This window comes from Pteropus medius, unplaced genomic scaffold (genome assembly GCF_902729225.1).
Source record: "Pteropus medius unplaced genomic scaffold, Ma_sr-lr_union100, whole genome shotgun sequence".
Lineage (NCBI taxonomy): Eukaryota > Metazoa > Chordata > Mammalia > Chiroptera > Pteropodidae > Pteropus > Pteropus medius.
The window spans coordinates 2,477,986-2,490,509 of NW_024356397.1; the positions used below are offsets into that span (position 1 = coordinate 2,477,986).

At 45.8% G+C, this 12,524-nt stretch overlaps 1 protein-coding gene across 1 annotated transcript in view; it reads right to left on the reverse strand.

The window, feature by feature from the left end:
- ANKRD33 (ankyrin repeat domain 33) overlaps positions 1-12,524 on the reverse strand; it is a 33,599-nt gene that overhangs the window by 4,632 nt on the left and 16,443 nt on the right. The window contains exons 2-3 of the mRNA XM_039862226.1: positions 6,153-6,310; positions 4,819-5,536 (exon numbers count right to left, since the gene is read on the reverse strand). The gene's annotated coding sequence lies outside the window, so the exon portion shown is untranslated. The remainder of the gene's footprint in view (positions 1-4,818; positions 5,537-6,152; positions 6,311-12,524) is intronic.

Consider the following 12,524-nt stretch of genomic DNA (forward strand, 5'->3'; position numbering starts at 1 on the left):
TGTATATGTTTTAACTAACACCTTAGAATTGTATTACATTTTTTTCACTCAATGCTGTGTTTTCAAAACCTGTCCTTGTTGCTTTCTGTGCAGTGTATCAGTTAGGAGTGCCTTTGGTTGTAAGTAACCCAAAGCTGACCTCAGTGGTGTGGTGGCTGCCACAGACTGACTGTTCCACATTAATTCAAAACTCCTTTTAGTGTTTCTTCCAAAATGCTGAGCTGGAAAACTAAAACGACACTTGCCAGATTCCCTTGAGGTAGGAATCTGTGATTTAGGTTCTACTCTTGTCCAATACATAAATTTGGAACAGAGCTAAATAGCATGGGACATCCGTTTTGCTGCCACAGCTCATGACAGATGCAGTAAGGCTCTGGTGAGCAGCTTCCCGATTCATCAGCTTCCTGTAGTGGTGACTGTTGTTTTCCCGATCCGAGGAGAGGTCATATGCCTCTCAAAGCTGGGAGTCGTTCCTGGACCTAGAGCCTGCTTCTCCATCCCTTTATATGTAAACTAGCCTGATTTATTTCTGTTGTCTGCAATTGAGCCCTAACTGATACAGGTGGCTTAAATAATTAAAGTTTTATTCTTCACACAAGATTAAAAGTTCAGGATAAGAAGATGTTGGTATTGATGTAACTTGATGATGTCAGGGCCATCTCTGGGAGATGGCTTGACTTTTCCTCATGGTCACAAACGGCTGCTGTACATCTAGCCATCACAGTACAATGTGGTGAATGCACACTGTGGAATTCTGTACGGTACTTGGAAGAAATCTACTAGATCATCTATTAGACATCACTGATTAGTTACGCAATCCCTGTCTATAACCCCCCTCCTCTATAGTCACCTTTTAGTTAAGTGTGACCGTGAACACAATTTTGGCCAATGAAATGCAAGCAGCAGTCTGATGGGTAAAGTTGCTGGACAAATTTTGCTGTCTTGATAAAAGATGTGGGGTATACCTGTTTACCTTTTTCTTTCTTCCCTCTTCTTTCTGCCACATAGAACTCCATAGTGTATATCCATCACATTTCACTTATCTGCCCTTCCAGTGATGGACACCTAGGTTGTCTCCAACTTCCTGCCATTAACAAATAATACTGCAGTGAACATCCTTGTACATTTCTGAGATTGCTGGATCATAGGATGTATACATGTTAGTGACCAGGTACTATCAGATTGCTCTCTGTTTTGCAGTGTATTCACCAGCAGTATGTTAAAGTCTCTGTACATCCTTGTCAACACTTGTATTATTCTGCCTTCTAATTTTTGTCAATCTGATGTGACAGAACTACAAAATGATAATGCTATTTTACACTGGATTTTTCTGGTTCTCAACAAGGTGGGCATCTCTCCACATACCTGATAGCCATTCTTATTCACCCTCCCACGAATCGCCTGTTCCTAGCCTTTGTCCAAGTTCTGTTGAATTTTCTTGTCTTTTTCTCATTGATTTTTTTCAGGAATTCCTTTTAATATTCTAGATAATAAATTTATTTTCAGATGGATTTAGTTGTGGCAACTGTACTATAAACTTTCTGTTAGATTTATCTGTGGTGAACTTCATTGAAAGAAATCCTGACTTTTGATGTGGTTAAATTCATCAAAATTTCTCCTTATACTTTATGCTTCTGCGTCTTATTTAAGAAGATTTCCCACTCTAAGACCACAAAGATCTTCATTTCCTTTATTAACCTTGCAGTTTTATTTTTAATTTTTAGTTTTTAATCCATCCAGAATTTACTTTTATATATGGTACAAGGACGAGATCTGTTATGGACTGAATTGTGTCCCCTAAAATTCATGTTGAAACCTTAACCCCCAATGTGACTGTATTTGGAGAACAGGCCTTTATGGAGATACTTAAATTAAGTGAGGTCATAACAGTGAGAACTCTGTCCAATAGGACTGCTGTCCTTTTAAGAAAAGGAAGAGATACCACAATGTGTACTTGTGTGCTCCCCCACTTCCTTCCCATGTGAACACAGTGGAAAGACCATGTAAGGACATGGTGAAAAGACAGCTATGTACAAGCCAAGGGGAGTCCTCGCCAGAAACCAAACCTGCTGGCACCTTGATCTTGGACTTCCAGCCTGTAGAACTGTGAGAAAATAAATTTCTGTTATTTAAGCCACCCAGTCTGTAAAGCCACCCAGTCTGTAGTATTTTATTACAGCAGCTCAAGTAGACTAATACAACACTGGTTCATTTCTTTGGACCTGTCATCCAGTTTACTAATTCTCTCTTCAGTTGTGCCTAATTTGATTTTAAATATGTCCATTTAATATTTTGAAACTTTGTGAAATAAACTGACATTGTTATCATAGGCTGAATAATATAGCTTCCCAGAGATGTCCATATCCTAATCCCCAGAACCTGTGAATATGTTACATCACATGGCAAAAGGGACTTTACAGATAAAATTAAATTAAGGATTTGTAGATTGGGAGATTATCTTGGATTATTTGGGCTGGATCTTGATGAAAGTCTTTTTTCCTTTTGTGTTTAATGGGGTTTCCTTTGTCTTTTACTGTGACCTATTCATTTTCCCTGAAAATTTTTGTTGGAAATTCCTTGAAGCTAAGGATGAAGGTATCTTCTTCCAGAGAACGTGACTTTGCTTCTGCCAGGCTCTTAGAGGCATAACAGTCCTGAACCACTTTTAACTAAATTCCTGACTTGGAGAGTTTTGGATCACCTAAAATAATGTAAATTTGGGCTGCAGATCAGCCCGAGGATCAGCTAGTGGTTACAGCTCTGGTATAGAGCCTTTTCATTAGTTGAGATCTGAGGCAGCTTTCCTTAAAATCTCCTGGAGGTGACAGTAGGGTGGATTTATTTCAGATTCAATCTTACATTAAGGGCATACCTTTCGGAGTCATAGCTTTTTAAAGAAATCCACTATTAAATTCTTCACCCTGATTCTTTCAAAGATAAAGACTGCAGAAATTGAAGCTCAAGTTTGCCTAATTCAACAAATATCCTCAGACTAAAGCAGAGTCCTTGTTCTATTTCCCTGTCTGAAAATTTCTGCCTTCCCTTAGATTGTAACCTAATAAATTCTTGATATCTAGCCAGCTCATCTATGCTTTTAAAATAATTTGCATTTGTATTTCAAGTAGCACTTTTACTATTTTACTCTGAAAGATCAGTCCAGAGTCCAGCCGGTCATATTATGAGAAACAGAATTTCTTCTAATCCTAATTAAATTAAAAACAATTTAATAGAAAAATGGGCAAAAGACATGGCAATTAATTCATAGAAGAAATACAAATGGCCAAAAAATATATAAAAAGATGCTTAGTCTCACAAGTAAGCAGGAAAAGGCAAATTAAAATAATAATGAAATATTACTTTTGACCCATCAGCTTAGCAAAAATTAAACATTAATAATATTAAGTACTTACACTGTTGGGGAATGTAAATTAGTAAAGTATTTTTGGAAAGCATTTTGACAGTATTTATCAAAATAATAAATGTACATCCACATTAACCCAGAAATTCTGCTTTTAGAAATCTTTCCCAAAACAGTACTTGCATATTGAGCATAGACTTTGCAGCATTGTTTTCATTAATTTGGAAGAACTTAAATATTCATCAATAGAGGAAGGGCTTGACAAATATGCACATGCAGATTATGCCTCCATTAAAAAATAATTATATTCATATGGACTGCTCTGAAAATATCTGAGACATGTTGTTAACTGAGGAGAAAAAAAGCCTAATGTAATATAAATATATATGGAGTGTGTGTGATTGGCTGTTTACATGTATGTAAGTGCATAGAAAGGACTGGAACAGTAGTTCTCAACATTGGCAGCACAGTGTAATTACTTAGGGACTTTTTAAAAAATAGTAATGCCTGGAATCCACCCTGGAGATTCTGAGGTAATTGGTCTGGGGCATAACTGGTCAAGGGGATTTTTTAAATCTCCCCATGTGATTCTAATGTGGAGCCAAAGTTGAGAACTATTGTAAAGAATGGTGCTCATTAAAATGTTGGCCATGGTTAACTTAAGGAAGGAGAATAAGAGTGAGGTGAAAGGGGACCTCCACATTTTTCTTTTTGAACTTGTGTAACGTTTGAATCTCCCACCAAGATAATTACTACTTGATAACAAAAGGGAAAATGAATCAGAGAGATTTCGGTGTTTTCTCCTCTTCCTCCCCAACCTCTCCTGTACACAGTTCATCACTCCTTAGTGCTATCTCTGTTCTTCATTCATTCGCTCATTCAGTAGCTATTAATTGAAACCTACTTTGTGTCAGACACATATTTTGGCTCTTGTGATTTTCATGTTAGTTATCATTAATCTCATTCTTCGCTCATTTTGGTCATCTCTGTCTCCTGCATCTAGCACGGTTTTGGCACTCACGAAATCTGAGTTCCCTGACAGTCTCTCCTCTGGTCTGAGAGCACCCCAGTATCATTCAGGAATGACGGGAGAGGAATAGGAGACTTTAATCTGTGATGACAGGCCCCAAGTACATCTAGCTAAGTATAAGGAAGTTTCACATTTTCCTTCTCAAGTTATCTGCCTCCAAGCCTAGAGAAACGACTTCGGGTCCAGTAGAGACCAGCCCTAGCCTCTGCAAAGTTCTGTTTCTGTAAGGCCACTCTTAACCAGCAGGTGGCAGCCCTGGGTAGGAATTGGAAGAGCATTCCTACCTCAGCGTTGAGGCAACCCCCCCTACTGGGGTCTTGGCAGGGCAGGTGAACACAAGGTGGGTTGTGAGGATCCCATTTTTGGCTCAAAGCTCAAAATGCATGGGAGTTATTTTTGTAGATCAGCTTTAGTCAAGCTGGTTAGTTACCCAGATTTGTGAGGTTTCTTTTACTTGCCACTTGCAGCTATATCCAAGTCCGAGTTGCCCTGTACAGACCTCCGTCCTCAGGAGGACTGTTTGATAGTCCTTTCTCTCCCCCTTCCCAGGTCCCCAGGCCAGGTCTTGACCCTCCTTGTGCATGTCTTTGCTGATAGAGAAGACTGTGGTAGTGGAGGAGTGGAGGTTGCTAGTTAATGTGTAAAATAATGGATAACATCCTGGGTGATACAGGAACACTTCAGTCAGTGCCTTCTAGAGTCTCAGCGTGGTGCCTTAAAGATTAACAGTAAAGGACTTGTGCACTTTCTCCTTTTGACTTCTTTGCTGCTGGCGTCTGACGGGAGTTCACTAGAATGCTCCTTTCTTGCCACTCCAATTTCTCTTCAACCTTGCTCTCTTCACTGCCTTTTGTCCGTCCATCTCCTTTCTGTCTGTCTCACTTTGCCTTTTCTCTATGTTTTCAACATATGATCTTTCTCATCTCACTGTCTGGATCTTTCCATCTTCCTGTCCCTCTAACTCACTCTCTTTCTGTCTCTGTCTCTGTCTCTGTCTCTCTCTCTCTGAACCCTGATAACATACATTTGTCTGGAGCACTGGCTTGATTCTCTCACTATTTTGCTCTCTGACTGTCATGCTGTATTTCCAGCCATCTAATAATCCTTTGGGCTGGGGTTTGAAGGAGTGTTGACGTGTAGAATTCAACCTGAAGAGAAGGGAGAGGTTTGGAGAGAGCACAGTGGCACATCCACAGAGAAAGAATTCAGCAAATTTTTATTTTATTTTATTTTATTTTATTTTAATTTTATTTTATTTTAAGCAAACTCTTGAGTCTGGTTTGGAGCACAGACTAGCGTCCTTTAGAGAACCAAATATATTGTCATCTCATCCTCTCCCTTTCTTCTAGGATCTTTTCCCAGCACAAACCCCCTCTTACTCCCACCTTTTAGTCCTGGCGGCAGGTACAGCTGGGGCCAGCAGTCAGTGGGGAATTGGCCTAACCCAGCTTAAGGACTACACATGGGATGGGACCCAGAAGGGTGGGGTGAAGAATGGAGGAGATGGCCTCTGACCCAAGCTCTGGTCCCTTCTGGGGGTCCCTTGTGACCTGCCATAGGTCATGCCCCCTCCTCCCCGACCATGATCTACATCACAAAACCCACAGCTCATAACTCAATGCCAGCCAGGGGAGTCTGGGATTGATTTAGGGTCCCCTCTGACCAGCTCACCATCACCGGACTATGGCCCCTGGGGAGGGGGTGGGGATGAGTGTCATGGGTGAAGTTCAGACAGAGGTAGTCTTGACCACCACTATATCATACCTGTGGCAGCTGCGCACTCTTAGTGGATTTGCGAGAGTAGAGATCCAGGCACAGGAGTTCAAGATTCTCGCTAACCAGCCTGTTATCTTTGGCTTAGCTCAGTGCTATGATGAGGGAGCAGCATACTTGGCTTAATTCAGGATTCAGGCCCAAGGCATCTGCAAAGCAAAGAGGACTTCATTACCCACTGAGAGGGCTGTCAGGCAGGTCCTAAGCAAGCTCCTCCACCCATCACCACCAACCTCAGTTACACTGAGCTGCTCAGAGCCAGGTCTCCCCAGTCTAGGAGTCCATAGTCCTCTGTCCGTTACATTTATTTTTCACCTGGTGCATTTCATGTTTTTAGTTTCCATCCATCCTCCAGTTCCCTTCTGGAGATTAAGGAATTTCCCTTACTTGGGATATTTCAAACTTTTTTTGATCATAACCGATAGGAAGTACATCTACCCAGGACATGTAAGCATACATATAACTAAAAGCAAAGTTTTACAAAACTTTGTGATGCCCTATGATGTTTTCTACTCTATTTTGTTGTAAGAAAGAAAGAAAAAAAAGCTTTTAAAATGATTTTACAAACAATCAAGGGGCTAGCACTTTTTACATTTTTACACCTTCACAAGTTGTAAAGTCCATTTTACAAACACAAAAACCCATGTTATCTTCATGATGACCCATTTTATAGATGAGGAAATAGAGACTCTGAGAGGTTAATGAACCGGCTGGTGAGTGGCAGAGACGGGACTGCAAGCCAGGTCTGTCTGGCAGTGGTATGCAGTCCCCTATGCCCTGTAGCTTCTCTCTCACCTCCTCAATCCTTCCAATCGATATCATTGTCTTTCCGGTTTGAAGGCCATCCCCTTCCATGGGGAAGATGGAGGGACAGAGCAGCTGAGTAATTCTTTTTTCTATGTCATCTGTTAACACTGCACCATCTGCTAATTCTACTCTCAGCCCCCACCTTCTCCCCAGAGGCTGGAGTGGGGAAGGAGGCTGTCTTTTTGGAGTCTGGACCTCCAGGCCCCCCTCACTAAGGGACTCAGAATACCCATAGAAAGATCATTTTTCTGCCCAGAACCAACAGCAGCAGACTAGAATTATAGGGGCATGTAAGGGAGCAGAGGGAGCTGGGAGGAAGAAGTTTGTGATGTCAAGGGAGAAAAACAATAGGATTCACCCCTCCCCCACTCTCAGGGGCTTGTCTTCATGTCGCCTCCCACGCCACCCCTACCTCCACACCTCCACCTGGGTGAGGATGAGCTGATGCCCACTGCAGGAACCCTGCTAGCTACCTGGGGTGAGGGCAAAGGAAGTCTATCTTACAGGGAGCAGGGCAGATTTATGAGGCCTCGGGTGTGGCCAGCTATTACTCAGCCTCTGACTTTTTAATTCCCCAGTCTCCTCACCCACCCCGCCTCCTCCCCTAGAAGGCCTTTGTGCAGGACAATGAGGAATCTATAAATTCCAGGGGACAGGGATGTGGGGGAGGGGAGCATCAGTCACTTCAGCACTGCATAGATAGCAAGGGGTGGCCTCCAGGGACCTGCCCCATCTCATCTGATCCATGTTGGAGCCCAGAGAGAAAGGTGGGCCAAGTTTTACCACTGTCTTTTATAGATGTAGAAACAGGTGCAGAGGCCAAGGGTATCTCTAGTCTCTGCTTCATTCAGTCCATCTTTCACTCACGTCCTTATCCTCCCTCTCTTACTCATCTCTTGGTCATTCCCTCACTCAGACATTCACTCAAACACATGTATCCTCTCAACAAACACCCGTTGAGTACTAACTCTGTGCCAGGTCAAATACAGAGGAGACAACGAGCTGTAGACCCTGGCCCATCCTGGAAGGGCACACAACAGCGGGCTGTGACTCAGGGCTGAAGCATAGCTCTAACCCCAGCTTTTCAGGCTGACATCCTGCACCTTTTCCCTGATCCCTTTCACCAGCAAGCCCTCTGCAGCTGATGAGCATTTCGTAATTTAATCTTGGTGATGGCTCTGGCTCTGGGAGATAGGTATTAAGTAAGCCTCCACCAGCATTCTGCTAATGTGGCCCCAAGAAGGTAAGTGGTTGCCCAAGATCACCCCTCTGGTGGGTGGCAGAACACCAGGACCTAGGCCCTTGCCTCCGCACCACAGCTGCACCCTGAGTGCTGTAGGGACCAAGAGCATGGGCTGTGGCCTAAACTTCCTCTTCTACCTACCTCTTGCGCAAACTAGCCCTGTGCCCCCTCCCTACCACACACATACTCTTTGTTGACCCTTCTCTTCTGTTCTGTTCCACCTTCCTGCAGTAGTTACTAAATGCCCCAGGCTCACTCATATAGTCACTCACTCGCCCCTATATCTGGTGTAAGATAAAAATTAATAAATTCAATGCTTATGATGTACATGCGTTTGCTGAATGATCACACATACTTGTGTTTCCTGGCGAGTCTCTGCTCACAAACTGAGGATATTGGTATCTACTTTGTTGTAACTTAAATTAGTTAAGCCACGTAAAGCACTTAGCATAATGCCTGGAACATAGTAAATGCTTAATAAGCATTGGCTGCTAAGACTATTGCTATTGAAAACCACAGGCCTGCCCATCTCTATGAGGCATCTGGATGAATACAGGTGAATACAGGGGTTTGCAGTTGGTCTCTCCCAGGAAGTAGCCCCCTTAAGGTGACCAGATGGACTAGTGTCCAGTTGGTTCCCCAGGGACTCCTTCATTCCTTAAATATACTGAGTATCTTGAGCACCTCCTAGGTTTGTGCCAGGCATTGTGCTAGCAGAGAACAAGACAAGGTCCCCATACTCATAAGTGAACCAGACCACAGACCCAGCACCAAGTGAATAAAGAATATAATTACAGAAAGTGGTTAATCCTGTGGAAGAAATAAATAAGGTTTAGCAACAGTAGATCAGGCAGATGGGTCTGGGGCTGCTTCAGTATTGTAGTCAGCGTCGATGAGGTGACATCTCTGTGAAGGATCTAGGCAGAGTATACCAGGCAAAGGGACCAGCAAGGCCAAGGCCAGAGGTGGGGGAAAGCTCATCATGTTCAAGGAACAGAAAGGCAGCATCTGGGCAGAGGGGCAAATGATCGAGGAGAGGTCAGCATAGCCAGGGACCAGGGTAAGAAGTTGGAGCTTTCTTCGAAGGAAAGTCATAGGAGGTTGATAAGCAGGGAGTGACATGCTCTGATTTTTTTTTTTAAAGGTGGCCCTAGAAGCTGTATGAATTGACTGTTGGGGAGGAGCCAGGAGAGCAGACAGGACCCTTTGCAGTTGTGCAAGACCATTATACTGGCTAGGACACTGGAGGTGGGTGGGGGTCAGGAGCTAATTCAAGATATATCTTAGAGACAGAAGGGATGAAATTTGCTAATGGATTGGACAACAGGGGGGAGAATGGGAGAGGAATTCAGGAAGAGAGAAAGAGCCAGAGATGCCAGATTGGTCTAGTTGTCTCTGTTCTTTGGCCCTGCCCCTGACAGGCCAACTCTAGCCATTTGCTCGGCCCCTCTCTATAGTCAGCAGCACTAAATCAGGAGCAGTCTAGGCTTGCTCCTTTGGGCCCTTTGTGAGAAAAGGTGCCCCTGCCTTTCTCAAACGGGTAAGCACCTGCCAAGGCCTAGGCTTGGATTTTTGACCCCATTCACCCCCTCCGCCCGGCCCTTGTTTAGATCACAAACTGTACAACCGTACAGCTCCCCTCTCCTCAGCCTGGACCCCTGGCCCAACCTGAAAATCCTCAGGGCTTTGGAGACTCACAGGCGCGGGGCTTGTTGGAACACGGGCCTGAAACAACTCTGGGGGCGGAGGCGGGAGCGGGAATGGGGGGCTTGGCTTTTCCTAAGGGAATCTCCCAGCCCGGTTCCCGGGGGAAGGAAGTCTCCGCCTGGGCTTGCGCTCTCAGCCCCGCTGGATTGCAGGCCACGGAGGCCACAACCCCTCCCGCGCGCGAAGGCGCAAGGAGCCTATCTTCCGGCCTCAGGCTACGGGCGGGGGAGGGTCCGAGAGGTAATTGCTGCCATCTGCTCCCACCTCCTCTCCTCCTCCTCCCCCCAGCCTGGGGGAGGGGCTGAGGCGCGCGCTAACACCACCTCTTATGCGCACCCGAAGCACCGGGGGCGAGGCGGGGGTGGGGGCGGCGGGAGCTGGGGAGTGACCCCTGAGCCCGCCACCTGCGGGGGGAGGAGGAACTCCCCAGCTGGAGTCACACTGCATTACTACGGAATCTCAATGTTCAGGTTCTGCTAGTCACGGAATGGGGACTTCTGAAGGGTCCTGGGGCTGTCCCTACTGAACTCACACACACTGAGCGACGGACGCTCTGGTCCGTGGTTGACGCTCGCTTTGGGATATTGACACATCGATCTCTGAACCGGACGGATGTGACTGGTGTGTGTGGGAGTGGAGGGGGGAGGAACCCAAGGCCGGAGCCTGGAACCCGTGGGGAGGAGGCAGGGCGGCTAGAGACGGAACTTGGCTCTCAGACATAGCGAGCTGAAATTCCCACCCAGCTGCTACTCACAGAAGCCTAGAGCACGTACCTTCACGCTCAGAGTGTATTTCCTAGTCTGTAAAATCCGAATGACCCAGGACCTACTTCGTGGGTAATTGCTCAAAAGGCGAGTTGCTAGTCCTCGGAAGACCAGGACATCAGACATTTCTCTGGCCTTGGGGAGGCCCTGAGGCAGGGGAACGATGATGGGGTTGACTGGGACCTGTGGAAGGTGCTGTGACAGCTTGGAACCCTGAGGTGGCAGGGACTCTGCTAGGGAAGAGGGAGGGTGGGCTAGGGACAGGAGTCACCCGGGAACAGATCATGGGAGCAGCCTTGCTGGTTTCAGTGCCATCTCCTGAGGTCTCTGCAACATTAGCTTCAGGAGGTGGGGATGTGGTTTGACTTCTCTATTCCAGCACTGATGACAGCACTGGGAACATTAGGAGTGTTCACAGGGTAGAAGAGAGTACACCACCTCCCTGGGCAGGGAGTCACTCCCCCAGACTCTTAGCTTATACACCTTCGCCCCACTCCCAGAGGTGTAAATCAAGCCTGGCTCACTTCCTCACGTCAAGGTCCCCTAGTGACAAAGGCATCCTTCCTGCCTAGGACCCAGGACTGTTACCTTGTGGCACAGAATGTCTGCTGCCTCCTCTGGCAACCTGCCAACTTCAACCAACCAGTTTGCCACAGAGGCCAGCTCCAATGAGGCTGAGCTATAGCCCCCTCCCCCAACCATCAGACCACCAACCTGATGGCTCAACACAGGTGAGCCCTGGGAATGGCAAGCAGTCTTGCTCCTAGACCTGGAGGGGCTCTTACTACATGGAGGGGATGCAGTGTGAGACCACTTTAATTCATAAGGACCATTGGAAAACATGAAGGTACTGCCTTCTGGAGGAGTCAGGAGGATGCCATGGAGTCCGTGGCTTTTGGGTTGGGGCTTGAAGGAGAAATAGAAATTCACCAGAGGCAGAGGAGGAAATGTGGTGTTCCAGGCAGAAGGAACAGCGTGTGCAAAGACTTGAAAGTGTGAAAGTATGTGATGTGACTGGGAAAGAGTGAGAAGCAGGAGTGTTGGAGGGGAAGAGTTGACTGAGATAAGCAGGCAGGTGTGTGGAGGCTAAACTGACACATACACCAGGCCAAGGGATTTAAACTGGTTTGTTGTAGCGAGTTGAAGTGGGGAGAGACAGGGAGGGACAGACAGAAACAGACATGGCTGGAAGGAGTGAAGCTAACCAGAAGTAAAATAGAAAGGTCAATGTCAGACCAGTAATAAAAAGGCCAGTCACACATCTGGGCCTCATACCTGGGAGACAATAGGGGCTGGTGGGGACTATGGTGCACGTGTAAGCCCTAGGATCCCTTCTGAAGACAATAATAGTTGGCCCCAGCCAGTTGCTGCCATGCAGGAATGTGAGCTTAGTGTTGTCAGATATTTTCAAGGAAGATTTTTATGTGTTGCCTCCTAGCTTTTAAACATTGACTACTATTTTTTAAAACTTTAAAATGGTGAGTGTGTCCAAAGCACATACAACATGAACATATCTGGGGACGCATGTAACAATTACTGCCGAGTTGCTGGACAGCTATTGTAAGTTTTTTAAGGAGTGAAATGATCTGAAAAACAGGCCTGCATTTTAAGCCACCCACTCAGGGACAGGAAGGAAGAATGGCCTGGTCAATGGGGACAGCTGCCAGCGTTCAGACCAGAGGGGCTGAAGCCTGAACAGTGGCAGCTGACCCAGAGAGGAGGGAAGGCTCTCAGGCACAGTGTAGGGGTCTTCAAGCATTAGCCTTTCAGGAGGCGGGGGTGCGTTTAAAAGTTTGTGTCCTATACCTTTGCCCCCTTTAAGGGATTGCAAACACATTATCA